Source organism: Papaver somniferum, chromosome 1, assembly GCF_003573695.1.
Source record: "Papaver somniferum cultivar HN1 chromosome 1, ASM357369v1, whole genome shotgun sequence".
Lineage (NCBI taxonomy): Eukaryota > Viridiplantae > Streptophyta > Magnoliopsida > Ranunculales > Papaveraceae > Papaver > Papaver somniferum.
Genome location: NC_039358.1, coordinates 189,509,460 through 189,521,659, shown reverse-complemented (window position 1 = coordinate 189,521,659; position 12,200 = coordinate 189,509,460). Strand labels below are relative to the sequence as shown.

Here is a 12,200-nt window from a genome sequence, read left to right as displayed (position 1 = left end):
GACATCAATACATGTCACAAACTGGGGGATTCTCTTTAGGGTTTTGGTTTGGCGGTTTACAGCGTGCGGCATACACAAATGCCCGTTTCAAGACAGTGTATTAAGAATAAAACGGTCAGTAAATGAAGGAAGTAATGGTGAAACGCTCTTTCATTATGGAACATCAATTCCATCAAATTCCATCAATACCAGGCGTTACCACCTCTTCCCATGTATCTCATCCGTTTCTTTTTCTTACGAGGCCAGGGTAAGTATCACTTAGACTTGTATAAATAGGTCTTACCTATTTCCACCAAGACAACAAGTTTTTGGTCAGGGAGAAATACAACACTCAGAAAAGCAACTTTTGCTAGCTTTCTCAAAAGCTTTCACTTTCTGATACAAGTCAAGTACTACTCTTCCAGAACTGCTCTGTCTCAACACTCTCTTTGCTTCCCTCCCTAAACCAGCCCTTTTCCTCCTCTTTGTGACCGAAGCAAATCCGGAACGACCATTTCTTGGTTTAGGCCAGATTTGTATAGATTGATCTCTCGAATCTAAAGTACTCCCGCGCAGTACATTTGTTTAGGGTTTAGATTTGTTTCTCACTCACTCACCGAAATTACCAAAATCAGCAGAAAAGATTTTCACCCATAAACACCTAGGATGAGCGCTAAGTATTTATTACTATGTGATATCATCTAAATAAGTTGATATGAAGAGTTGCATTTTCACTATGTTATTATGTAATATCTTCGTCTTCCTTAAAGCTTGAGATATCTTTTGGTTGTATTCATTATGATCCCTCGATTTTCGTACATTTTTTAATTTTTATTGACAAAAAAGGGGAGAATTATTTAGTAGTTTCATACTACATACATATGGTTTACGGACCATTATATAAGGGGGAATGAATCATTTAAGCAATAGGTTTACCTATTAAACAAAATATGTAAGTATTGATTAAGGGGGAGAAACATATCACCATAGTATTACTTCAGAGTTGAGATACAATTTAACTTTAGAGAGAAGATAATAATATTATGTCTCTGTATAACCATGTTTGAGAATATTTGTTTTCAAAAAGTTGTTATCGCTATGGAATCGGTTATTCAACAACAACGATGCTGAGTTGAACACGTTCAGAATCAATGCAACTGAAAAAGCGAGGGTCTAACAACCACACCCAATTATTCATTTGGCAATATGTATGGACTAACTCCAATATACTTTCAAGAGAATCAACTAGACAGTCAGACTCAATCTTAAGAAAAGTATATCAAAGAGTTATATCTCAATTTCTTAATTCAATCCGCAATCAAACAAATAGGAATTTGCGAGCCTAATTGAATATAAGAAATAACTTGGATGGTATGAAAAACCAATATTCAAGTGTCAATCAATTTAATCAACAACCAAAGGTTGGATTCCCAATTGATTGAACTTACGCACAACCTTTGATATTTCAATTATAAAGATAAACAATATAATGCGGAAAAGAAATAACACAGACACCAGAAATTTTGTTAACGAGAAAAATACAAATGCAGAAAAACCCCGGGACCTAGTCCAGAATAAACACACACTGATTATAAGCTGCTACACCAATTTCCTACTACCTATTCGGACTAGATGTAATACCTACTTCGGCACTTGTAGAACTCCTAGCAGAATAACGATTCTCTTTAGAAATACTTCGCGCAAATCTTCTAGCAGAACCCAAGGCTCTCTTTAGAAGATACAAAAACACGATTGATACGATTTGATATTTTGTTTACACAAAACACCGGTTTGATTTCCCTTTAGATGTGAATCAAGGTTTTGGAAATCTTGTGTTTGTTTTGAGAAAACAATTACTAAGTAAAAGTAATATCAAAACAAACTTGTAGATTAGGGATTATTATACTCTTCAAAAATAGTAAGAGAAACCTAATAACTCTACAACAAGAACAACTAGAATAAATCTAGAGATATCTTGTTTAAAACTTCAAAAGGATTTTTACGAGATGCCTTAATCGAAGTTTTCTTTCTAGCTTCCGATTTCGACTAACAAGTGTTGGTATATGATCGGAAACTGAAATCTATCAAAACCTAGGATTTATGATCAACAACTCTTGAATGGTTTATATCAGAAGAGAAAACCTTAGAATAGACAAGAGGTGAAAATCCTAGATTAAAAGTTGTATAATCAATCACGAAGATTAGATTCAACTCGGATTTGTGATCCCCAATACAAAGACTTTTATCTCACTCTTGTTCACGAAGAACAAAAGACATGGAAAACAACCTTATGAAGCTAACACCAATTTTCCAAAGGGGATGAAAACGTGTAGCACTCACGAACCCTTTATTTATAGTGAAAGGTAGCTTGAAAGCTAAGCATAGTTTTTTTCCTTTTTCAAGACTCTCCTAATTTTGGGAGTCTTTCCTAAGTTACAACTCTTGCCAAAATAATTAAATAAATAATTAATTTAGCAAATTGTATTTATGTGAATAAATCACAAATTAAATTAGGAAGGAATCACAAACACTTTAATATGTTAATCAAAGATGTTTGGAGTAATAGCTAACTTGCCTAGATAAGGAAACATCACCAACTTGACTAAAAAAGACTTCTAGTCACGTAATTGGGCCCAAGTCCGTGAACCGTTACAAACAATCCATGGATTGTTTCCTACTAACGAACTGTAACAATTACAGCAACACTTACAATTGTTACTTTAATAAATCACTCATAACTTTATCGTTATAACTCGGAATTGAGTGATTCTTGGCTCGTTAAATTCGTAAGCTCATTCACTATAACATGAGATCCTATATAGGGATAAAGGTTATTGTCACCAAAGTCATGAATCAAATAACCTCAAGTATCCGTCATAGGAATTGTTCCATAGAGTGAGCATTTATCTCGATAGATTAGAAAGGTAGAATTGAACAAGAATCCAAATGAAATCAATTACATACCTTTGTTGATGGAATACTTGTTGATGTCTTCTTGTAGTCTTCAATCTTCATCCTTTAAGGATAGCTTCGATTCAACTTCTTAGACCTAATCTAGTCCGAAAATATCTTTAGTATGCTAAATCAAGAATGCATTTTGGAAACTAAAATTGACATACCAACGCTAGTGGGTTCAACCGAGCTATGCTCTAACAGCAACTTAAAATAACGAAGAGTTCAAGGAGAGTTCAAGAAACCAAGGAAATCAAGAAGGCATGGTGGATCGAGAAGTTTTTTTTTTCAAAACTTTATTTTTGTTATCCATATGCATTAAATAGTTTTGTCACTAAAATTGACAAAGGAGGAGATTGTTAGAGCATTGCTTGGTCGAACTCACAAGTGTTGCTATATCAAGATTGTTGTCAAATTTAGTTGTCAAAACTATATCTTTATTTCTAGTCTAGAATTAGTTAAGTCTCGGTCTAGGATAGTGGAGTTGAGAAACGAACTAGTCATCATTTGCGTTCTACTGTTTGAAGGCGAAGATCAACCGAAGCTTTTGGTGAACTTCAGCAACAAAAGGTAAGTGAAGACTGAACCACCTATTTCACAAGTTATATTCACTTTTCTATCTTGAGACGATTGTCGCATAACTAATTAGGCTAGGTTGCATAGACAAGAATTTCGAGTCGAGAACTAATTATTTAGTTTACAAATTTCTCGAAATATAATGACTAAGCTTAATGAACATTTGTTCATACTTGATCAAATTCGGTGGAGAACAATTTATTGTTCAGAACCAAATCATGATTCAAGTTTATCATTCGAAAATAGCCTGAAACATTGATATGTGTCATTGATGTTATTTAGGAATGTTTCAAATCGATTTGGAAAAATATATAACTACTATATTCGGAATTTGTTTGAAGCCGTATTACATGTATTCGTACACATAGCGGAATAGTTGTATTTCGACTTTCAGATTTGTGTGATATGCATACTCCATGGGAAATCTGGTCGTTTCGTGATTCATATAGGTATGTATATTTGTGAACAAACCATTGTGGAACTATGGTAAGGGAACCGTATTAAAATAATCAAACCAGTATGCGAACCAAAACAGTTCTATGTTCTAGAAACAGTTTAGTACCCAAACCGGTACGTAAACTGAACGTTATGTGAACTCCGAAATTGGCAAAAGTCCAAAGTTTGCAAACCGGTACGTGTACTAAAAAGTTATGTAGACTCCGGAACTTTGAATTAGTTAAAAGTTTGCAAACCGGTACATAAATTGAAAAGTTCTGAAGAGTCCGGAACTAGGTAATTGCATAAGTGTGCAAACCGGTTTATGAACTGAGTAGTTCTGTTGACTCAGGAACTCGGTTATTGCACGTAAATTTGGAAACCGGTCCACTTACTATGACTCAGCCGATTCACGAATAGTTCAAGTATTTGTACTCTGTACATTTACGAACTATGTCGATTGTGATTCAATTGCGATTAAATTATTTCCTTGAAGTAATTTGCATTTGATCAGTTATATAATTAACACTAGACTCATTTGATCACATAATTGTGACCCTTAATGTCTTGTGAATATGAAAATGAGTGTTAAGCTTTTAAGTTCAAATAGGCTAGTTTCGGCTAACCATATTGAACATAGTCTTTATACACGGTTCGGTTATGGTTTACCTAACTATAGTGTATATCTTGTATACGTGAATAAGATTCAAGGTTTTCATCTAACGATGAATATTGTTTGCTTGGTTCCAAAACTATCTTAGCTTAAACCTAAAGCAACCTAGCTTTGAAGTCTATATAAGGGGAACTCTTGGCACCTGGGATCTTTGAATCCTGACATTACTTTTTGGTGTGTCCTAGTTGTATCTAGAGTCGTCGTCTCCAGAAACCCTTTTAGGGTTTGGCGACTACAAAGACTTCATTGGGATTCATGAAGTCAGATCCAGTTATTTTATCTTGATAACTTGAGTATCCTGATCTTGATTGTTTGTAGAGCCTTGCTCCATCAATCAAGATAGATAGTAATCAACAAAGTTTCTCCGTCCTATACTTTGTTGATTCCGCAAGTTTTATACTTGTGAGGTGAATAATAATCTAGGTTGCACTTCGGGTTGCATAAGTCCGGATTTTGAGGATAGCCAGACTTTTGTCTAAGTTGCTATCGATTTTCATCAACTGGATCTACGTTTGATCTGATCATCCGTTTAGATCGTAAATAAGGAAATCAATAAATATGCTTAATCTGTGGGAGGCATATTTGGTATAAAGTCTTCAATTGAGTTGAAGCAACTCTTAGTTGGTGTGAGACCAAGAGAATCAATTGCGCAGAGTCCTGCTGGGATTCAAGAGGCGTAAGGAGCGTGCATGTACCAGAATTAGTGGGAGACTGAGTTTGGGCTCAACTACATTCCAGACCGAAGTTAATTGGTAGTAAGCTAGTCTTTGTAGTGGCTTAATACAGTTTGGTGTTCAATCTGGAATAGGTCCCGGGATTTTTCTACATTTGCGGTTTCCTCGTTAACAAAACTTGTGGGGTCTGTGTTTTTTCTTTTTCCGCATTATATTGTTTATCTTGACAATTGAAATATCACATGTTGTGCGTTGATCAATCACAATATCTAAGTCAAACCTTGTTAGTTGGAAAAGACTTGACTGATCCTTGGACATTGGTCTTTGGTACCGTCCAATAATTCTCTTTGTAGTGAGGTTCACGGATTCAATCCTGTAAATTTCTAACAACAAGAGATAGAGATATAACTCTAGGCACTTTCCTTGATTGAGTTTTTACTCTCGAAGTTGTGTTGAGTTTGTCTATACAGATTGCCTAAGAAAAAGTTGGAGGTGTATTGGCACAAATCATATCTGACCTTGTCCATCTAAGAGTGTCCATGGATCCCCCTCTTCATTTTATTTCCGATGGTGGCTTTTGTCTTCTTTATTATATGGTTTTCCCGTTTCCCCCTCTGTATGCTTTTTCTTTATTGATAAAAAATCTTAACCTTCGAATAAAAAAAAGTAACGATTTAGTTTTAACTTAATTAAGATAAAAGAAAATTTACAACTTAGAAAGACTATCTTCCGGTAAGAAATTGGTCGGAAGTCTAGCGACAAGCTGAGCTCCCACACCTTTTTGAATAACTACACCTAACCTATGAAAAAGAAATTCTCCGACACGAACATTAGCATCATGGCTAGCAATATAATTTCCAAGCGCTTCAGAAGTCTATAGTATCATCACCCAACTCACCTAAAATGGTAAAAGCAAGTGTCCCAAAACCATAACCATGAGACGTGCACTTCTCCAAATATTTAGCATTCTTACGAGTAACATCATTCTTAATGGAAAGGCCCGAGGTAAAGGTATGAACTCCACCACCGGTAAAAGACGAAACACCAGTCACATCCAAGCACATATCATCCCATTATCCCAGTTATGCACAAGTATGTCTGCCGATCTCAAAGCAGTCTCAGATAAAAATAAATTACTTCTCAAATGTCATTCAAACACCCACGCCACCTATAATCTTTTCTTCGGCTCTAGTATTTACATACATGTGATGCACATACCTGATGACTCTAATATAAGATCAGCGTACACCACCAGTATCTCGCTTCCCAGTTGACACCATTTGACGCCTTTTCTCCCGGTTCCCAAAAGGGAAAAAAACGTTTTAGTCCAAAAACGCGTCAAAAAGTACGGATTAGTCCATCACGAGTTAACTAGGTACAATTTAATCCAAAAGTTATTTAAAATATAAAAAATACATAAATAATCTTCCTGATTTACAACTTAGTCCAAATATTTACGGTTTAGTCCAAAATGACTCATGATGATGTCATCAATTTTAAATAATATAAAAATAATTAAAAAACGGTTTATTTTTCAAACCGCTCGTCCAAAATTTGTAAACTTTATATATTCGGAAAGCTCTTTCCGAGATGTACAAAAAAAGTACCCATATGACCATATAATATTCATTTTTTAATTTTTTTTTAATTTACACTGGTATATTACTATGTAGTATGTACACATCTGCAAAAGTCAAGTCCAGCATATTCATACTCAGCAATATATCCATGAGACAGGACAATGTTGTACTGCTATGTCCACATCTACGAGAATTCAGAAAATTCAACATCCGCACTAACAAACCATGCCATATACTGATGAGACAAGATAAAGTGTACAACTGTGTACATGTCTACAAAATCCAAAAAATCCAATATTATCCAATATTCATATGTACAAAATAGGCTATATATTCATGAGACAAGACAAGATCCACCAGATCTTACATACATAAAAGTGGAATCGATTACCTAAACACCGGTAGCGATACACATGTTGAAACTCAGATGGATTTGAACCATCAACCTCCGCAAACCCTTGTGGTAGGCTTGGGCACTCTCCCATTTTGAGCTTATGACTCTCTAATACATAAAACAGAAGGGAAAAAAAATTATTGATGTCAATGGCGCAAAAGGTATAATACAGTTATTTACCGCTAATAATTAGCATTTGTACAGCTAAGCACACGGTAACAATCAACAGGACAACTACGTACACACGTACTCTGCATATGTAATATTAGAGACAGTCGACAGTAGTGCAATACTCAAAAAAGATATCGGATATGGAGCTTATGTAGTTTAAAAACCTTGACTAAGAGCACTACTAGACAGTCGACAGTAGTGCAATACTCAAAAAAAGCCATGGCATGAACAAAAAGATAAGACCTCATTCAAATCTTGGAGGAGACCGACATCTGGTTGGTTAAAATTCAACAACGCATCAATATAAACATGTAAAATGTTACATATCTGCACATAAATGAAAAACTGTTTAAGAAGGATGTTTTTACAAAATTTCCCCGGAAGTCACTACCCAGGAATCTTCACAAGGATTTGATTGTACTCTGGCCTTGATGTCTGCATTCCAATCAATACAATAACACACATAAGAAGCTGAATGATTCACATATCTATGCGGAACAAATGTAATGGCAGCGAACTTCCATACAGTAGCGCGTAGCCGTTACATTCTTGCATCATGAGATGTACAACTATGTGCACACTGAAAATCAACATGTGCACAATTATGTACACATTAAGAAAACAAGTGTACAACTATGTGCAACTCAACATGTGTACAATTATTTACAATCACACACACAGTGATTACCATGACTTTAGAGGTAAGGTTAGACTCAAACTGAGGTCTAACTACATCACTGCTCCTATAAGCTTGCTTTTCCTTCTTCATAGTTGCAGAATTCTCCTTCATGTGAAGTTTTAAAACGTAAAAGAAGGTGAATTAAAAGAAAGCAGAAAAAATCAAGTTTAGTCCACTCACCTCTCCTACATTCCAGACTGAAACAGAACCATAAGATAATCACAGCTCAACCACAATGCTATTCTGTGGACATGCATGTGAGGCATTGATGGAGGGCTCGCACTGTAACTGAAGTTCATCTCTGTCTTTACCTTAGTTTCCACAATGACATCACTCAATTAAAAACGCTAAATACAATAAATGATAAATTAATATATACAGAAAAATGAATCTTTAACTATATATCATTAAGTAACAGAATATGAATCCCTTATAAAAATTGAACCCAAATTTGAACCCTAACTATGTCATCGTCTAGCAAAACTCAAAGTCCACTAAATCAAATGGACTATGAACCAACAAAGTAATATTATCTTATCGAACTAAGATGCAAAAACGTAAACTTGGATTACATACATGTGCACAAATATGTACACTTGCATTATGTACAGGTGGACCAATATGTACACTTGCATTATGTACAACCTACAGGTGCACCAATATGTACACTTGCATCACCAATACGTATAATCACTAACATCTCTAGTTCATTGTTACCAAACAAAGCAACTACAATCATATATAGAATAATAAACAATCGAATTTGTAAACATTTATCATGTACTCAAATACATATGAAATGGAAACTGAACTCAAGAAATGAACCCAATAGACTAACCTCAAGTAATGTAATGAACTCTTTACCTGATGCATTTCAACGGACAGTTAGGATATATTGAAATATTTTAGTTACATAGGCTACTTGAACATCTCATATCTATAAAAATTTTAATAGAATCAAAATCAAGCTAATAAATTGAGAAACAAAAGATGACACAGGGCATGTGCACTCCTCAACACCAAGGACATCTAGAACAGCAAACCAATTATATATTGATAGTTCAGGTAGCGTTTAGGCGCCTACCCTCTCCTAGTTGCACAATTGTGAGTTTCTGTGACTCAACTTGTAAATTCAGACAAAAACAACATGTGTACGAAATCTTAGGGATAATTGAGGAATGCAAGGTAGAAATAATTGAGGAATGTAAGAAAAAGAAAAAAAAAGTTACGGCTGGAGTATGGCAACCCCTAGTAAGCATCATTTTTTGTTAATAATGAATGCTACTGATGAGAGTATAAAAACTATCTAGACATTAACAATAAACAGGTGTACAACTATGTACACATTGACAATAAACATGTGTATAAACATGTACACGTTAATATTCAGCATGTGTACAACCATGTACACATACGCAACGCGTAAATCATGTGTATATATCTAGTAGTTAAGAAGCAATAAGAGGTGAAATATTTTTACCTTGAATAATTATAACGAGGCAGAGCATAATATTTTGCATCTTTCATCTTCTTATGTGCTCTTGCAGTGCCATTCTTGCACGCTTCAATACCACAAGCTCAGAGTTATGATGGTCCTATGACCAATCTCAGTCAATACTTCTGCATCTGACTCTTTAACTTGTTTCACGACTCTTTACCAAGTCATTCCCAGTATTTATTCAACATATGATCTTCGGGGTTTACTTGATCCACTTTCCTGTGCAGAATATTGCATATGCATCAACAACATATACCCATTTCCGCCAGCTAATGGGACCTGTGAAACAAGAAATGCCTTAAAACATGGCATAAAACACACACAAAAAAAAATCGTTCAGTCTTCAGAGAATGTAAATTATGCAGAACTTACTTGCAAACACCATCGGATTAGGTGGGTCCAGACATCCGCCAAAGAATCAGAAGAGAAGCACTGAATTGTTTCTGCTCTTTCCTTATGCAGTCCTAGTGCCCTAATAATGTTCTCTATGTTTCCTGCTACAACCTGTAAAGTAGTTATGCATCAAGACAATGTTTGCAATGAGATATAACCTTCTTTGCCTGCAGATAGTTAAATTTTAATATTTTATTAATTACTTCATTAATTGTTACGAAATCCAACTAAAAAAGATAAAATCACAACTACTTTATTGACTAAACTTTCTGCGATTGGAAGGACACAATTAAGGATGTCAGTCTTCATGGTGTCTTGAGGTCTTCAGCTTTATAGTAACTGCAGAGGGCAAAGATTAAAGACGATATAACAAATTATCCTTAAGGTGATGGTCCCAGGGGAAAAAGACCTCTCAAAAGAGAAGGAATATATGCATAAATGTCGGAAAACAAAGGCACACTAGAACTGGTACTTCCTGTGAGAGGGATGGTGAGGAACCTAAGTCGATAAACATAATTGTGCCAAATTAGTAGTTGTGTTGTTGTAGCTTCAAATCCAAGACTACAATAATTCCTTATAGATAGCCCATCACCAACTACCGCAAGCTAGAGCTAAACAATAACACAAGTGCATGATTCAGAATTTCAAATAGCATATATCCTATTATCTGTATCGACTATTATTCGCTATACCGCCTGATGAAAGGTGTCAACAAATTCTGATGGTGAGGCCACACAAAGAAAGAAAACAGAAATTACTAACTCTTAATAATAGTCAACTTAAAATGTACTACAAAACAAACCACACGGAAGTATCCAAATGACAAGATATTATCAAAAAACTCATTTGGTAAAAAGTAGTATCAACTACAAACGAAGGTAAAATCAAAGCTATTTTGCCTACTAAACAACAAAGTTAACCACACATTAGAAAAAAGAGATTGACCTAAACTTTTTCAGAACCTATGATTTTTCTAAGTTTAATTCCAAGGGAAAAACATCCCTAAATTCGTCCTAACATCGAATCAAAGAGAACTTGACTCAATTTGAGATATCCAATAACATAATCACAAGTTAAGTAGCTAATTGGAATCCATAGAGGGCCAAAAGTGCAGTCTAACAAGTCTAACCGTACCAATTTTAATACAAACATTCCAACCAATACGTTGTATGCATTCAACTAATCACTGGAATTTAATCAACTGTTTTCATCTACCTTTATTGTGCACATACATGGTGTTTTAAAATGTTTGTTAATACAACACTCTAACTAGTGTAAAGTACATATATGAGATAATCTGGGAACATAATTCTTTCAATGTACTAATATTGTTAGATGATACGATTGGCAGCAACATAATAGCTTGCAGCCATGTGAAACTTGAGGGTCCTAAATTAGGGATTTGTGATAATGTCGATGTCAGTTACAAAAACTGAGACTTAGCTGATTTGGGTAGAAAACTTATAGATCTGAATGGAGAGATGAGATTAAATTCATATATATTAGCAATTGAAATTAACAAAATAATAACAAATTCAATAAAAACAGTTCTTCAACATAGAAAAAGTAGATCAGAACTCTGAGGAATTGAAATCGGACATGGAACTTACGTTTATTAAGAGATCCAATCATATCTTCTTCGTTCTCCGTCGGTTAGTTACAACTAAACTTACTCCTGGAATTTACATTTCAGCGAACTTCATTAACACCGAGAATCTAAGATTTTTGTAAATTGAATGAAGAATAACTGATATAAGGTAAGAAAATTGATGAAGATACGAAGAAATGAAAGATTTCTCGTCGCTTCCATTCCATATTAAAGAGAAATGGGAGAATTCTGGTTCTTCGCGCTAGGTTTCATTGCCGATGAAAGAGTGAAGAAATGAAATAAGAACAAATTAGTACTCTAAGTTTTACATGAGGGTTATTGTCATCAGAAAAGTTCGATTTGGACTAAATCGTTTAAAAAAGGGCCAACTCGTTTTGGATTTGGTAAATTAGGACTAGCGTGTAATAGGCCTGAGAGGGTAGGACTAAAGCGTCCAAAGCCCAACAAATTTGGGATTAAACGTTAAATTTCTATTTCCCAAAACAATATAATTGGAGGTCGGAGGGGTCAAGGTTTAAGAGTTTTACCAACTCGCCGTATCCGAGTCAAGCAAACTATAGTTTAACACGCGTACACTAACAAAAATT

The 12,200-nt window shown here is 34.9% G+C and overlaps 1 long non-coding RNA gene across 7 annotated transcripts; it reads right to left on the bottom strand.

The window, feature by feature from the left end:
- Window positions 1-6,821: 6,821 nt before the first annotated feature.
- LOC113310375 lies at window positions 6,822-11,915 on the bottom strand. Of its 7 annotated transcripts, XR_003341117.1 has the most exons (7): window positions 11,615-11,915; window positions 9,984-10,115; window positions 9,594-9,890; window positions 8,123-8,424; window positions 7,803-7,869; window positions 7,261-7,371; window positions 6,822-7,142 (listed from the first exon to the last, which is right to left on the bottom strand). It is a non-coding gene; the product is annotated as an uncharacterized LOC113310375 (long non-coding RNA). The 7 variants fall into 7 exon arrangements; XR_003341110.1 differs by having other exon boundaries at window positions 7,261-7,869; XR_003341116.1 differs by having other exon boundaries at window positions 6,822-7,371.
- Between the last annotated feature and the right edge of the window lie 285 nt (window positions 11,916-12,200).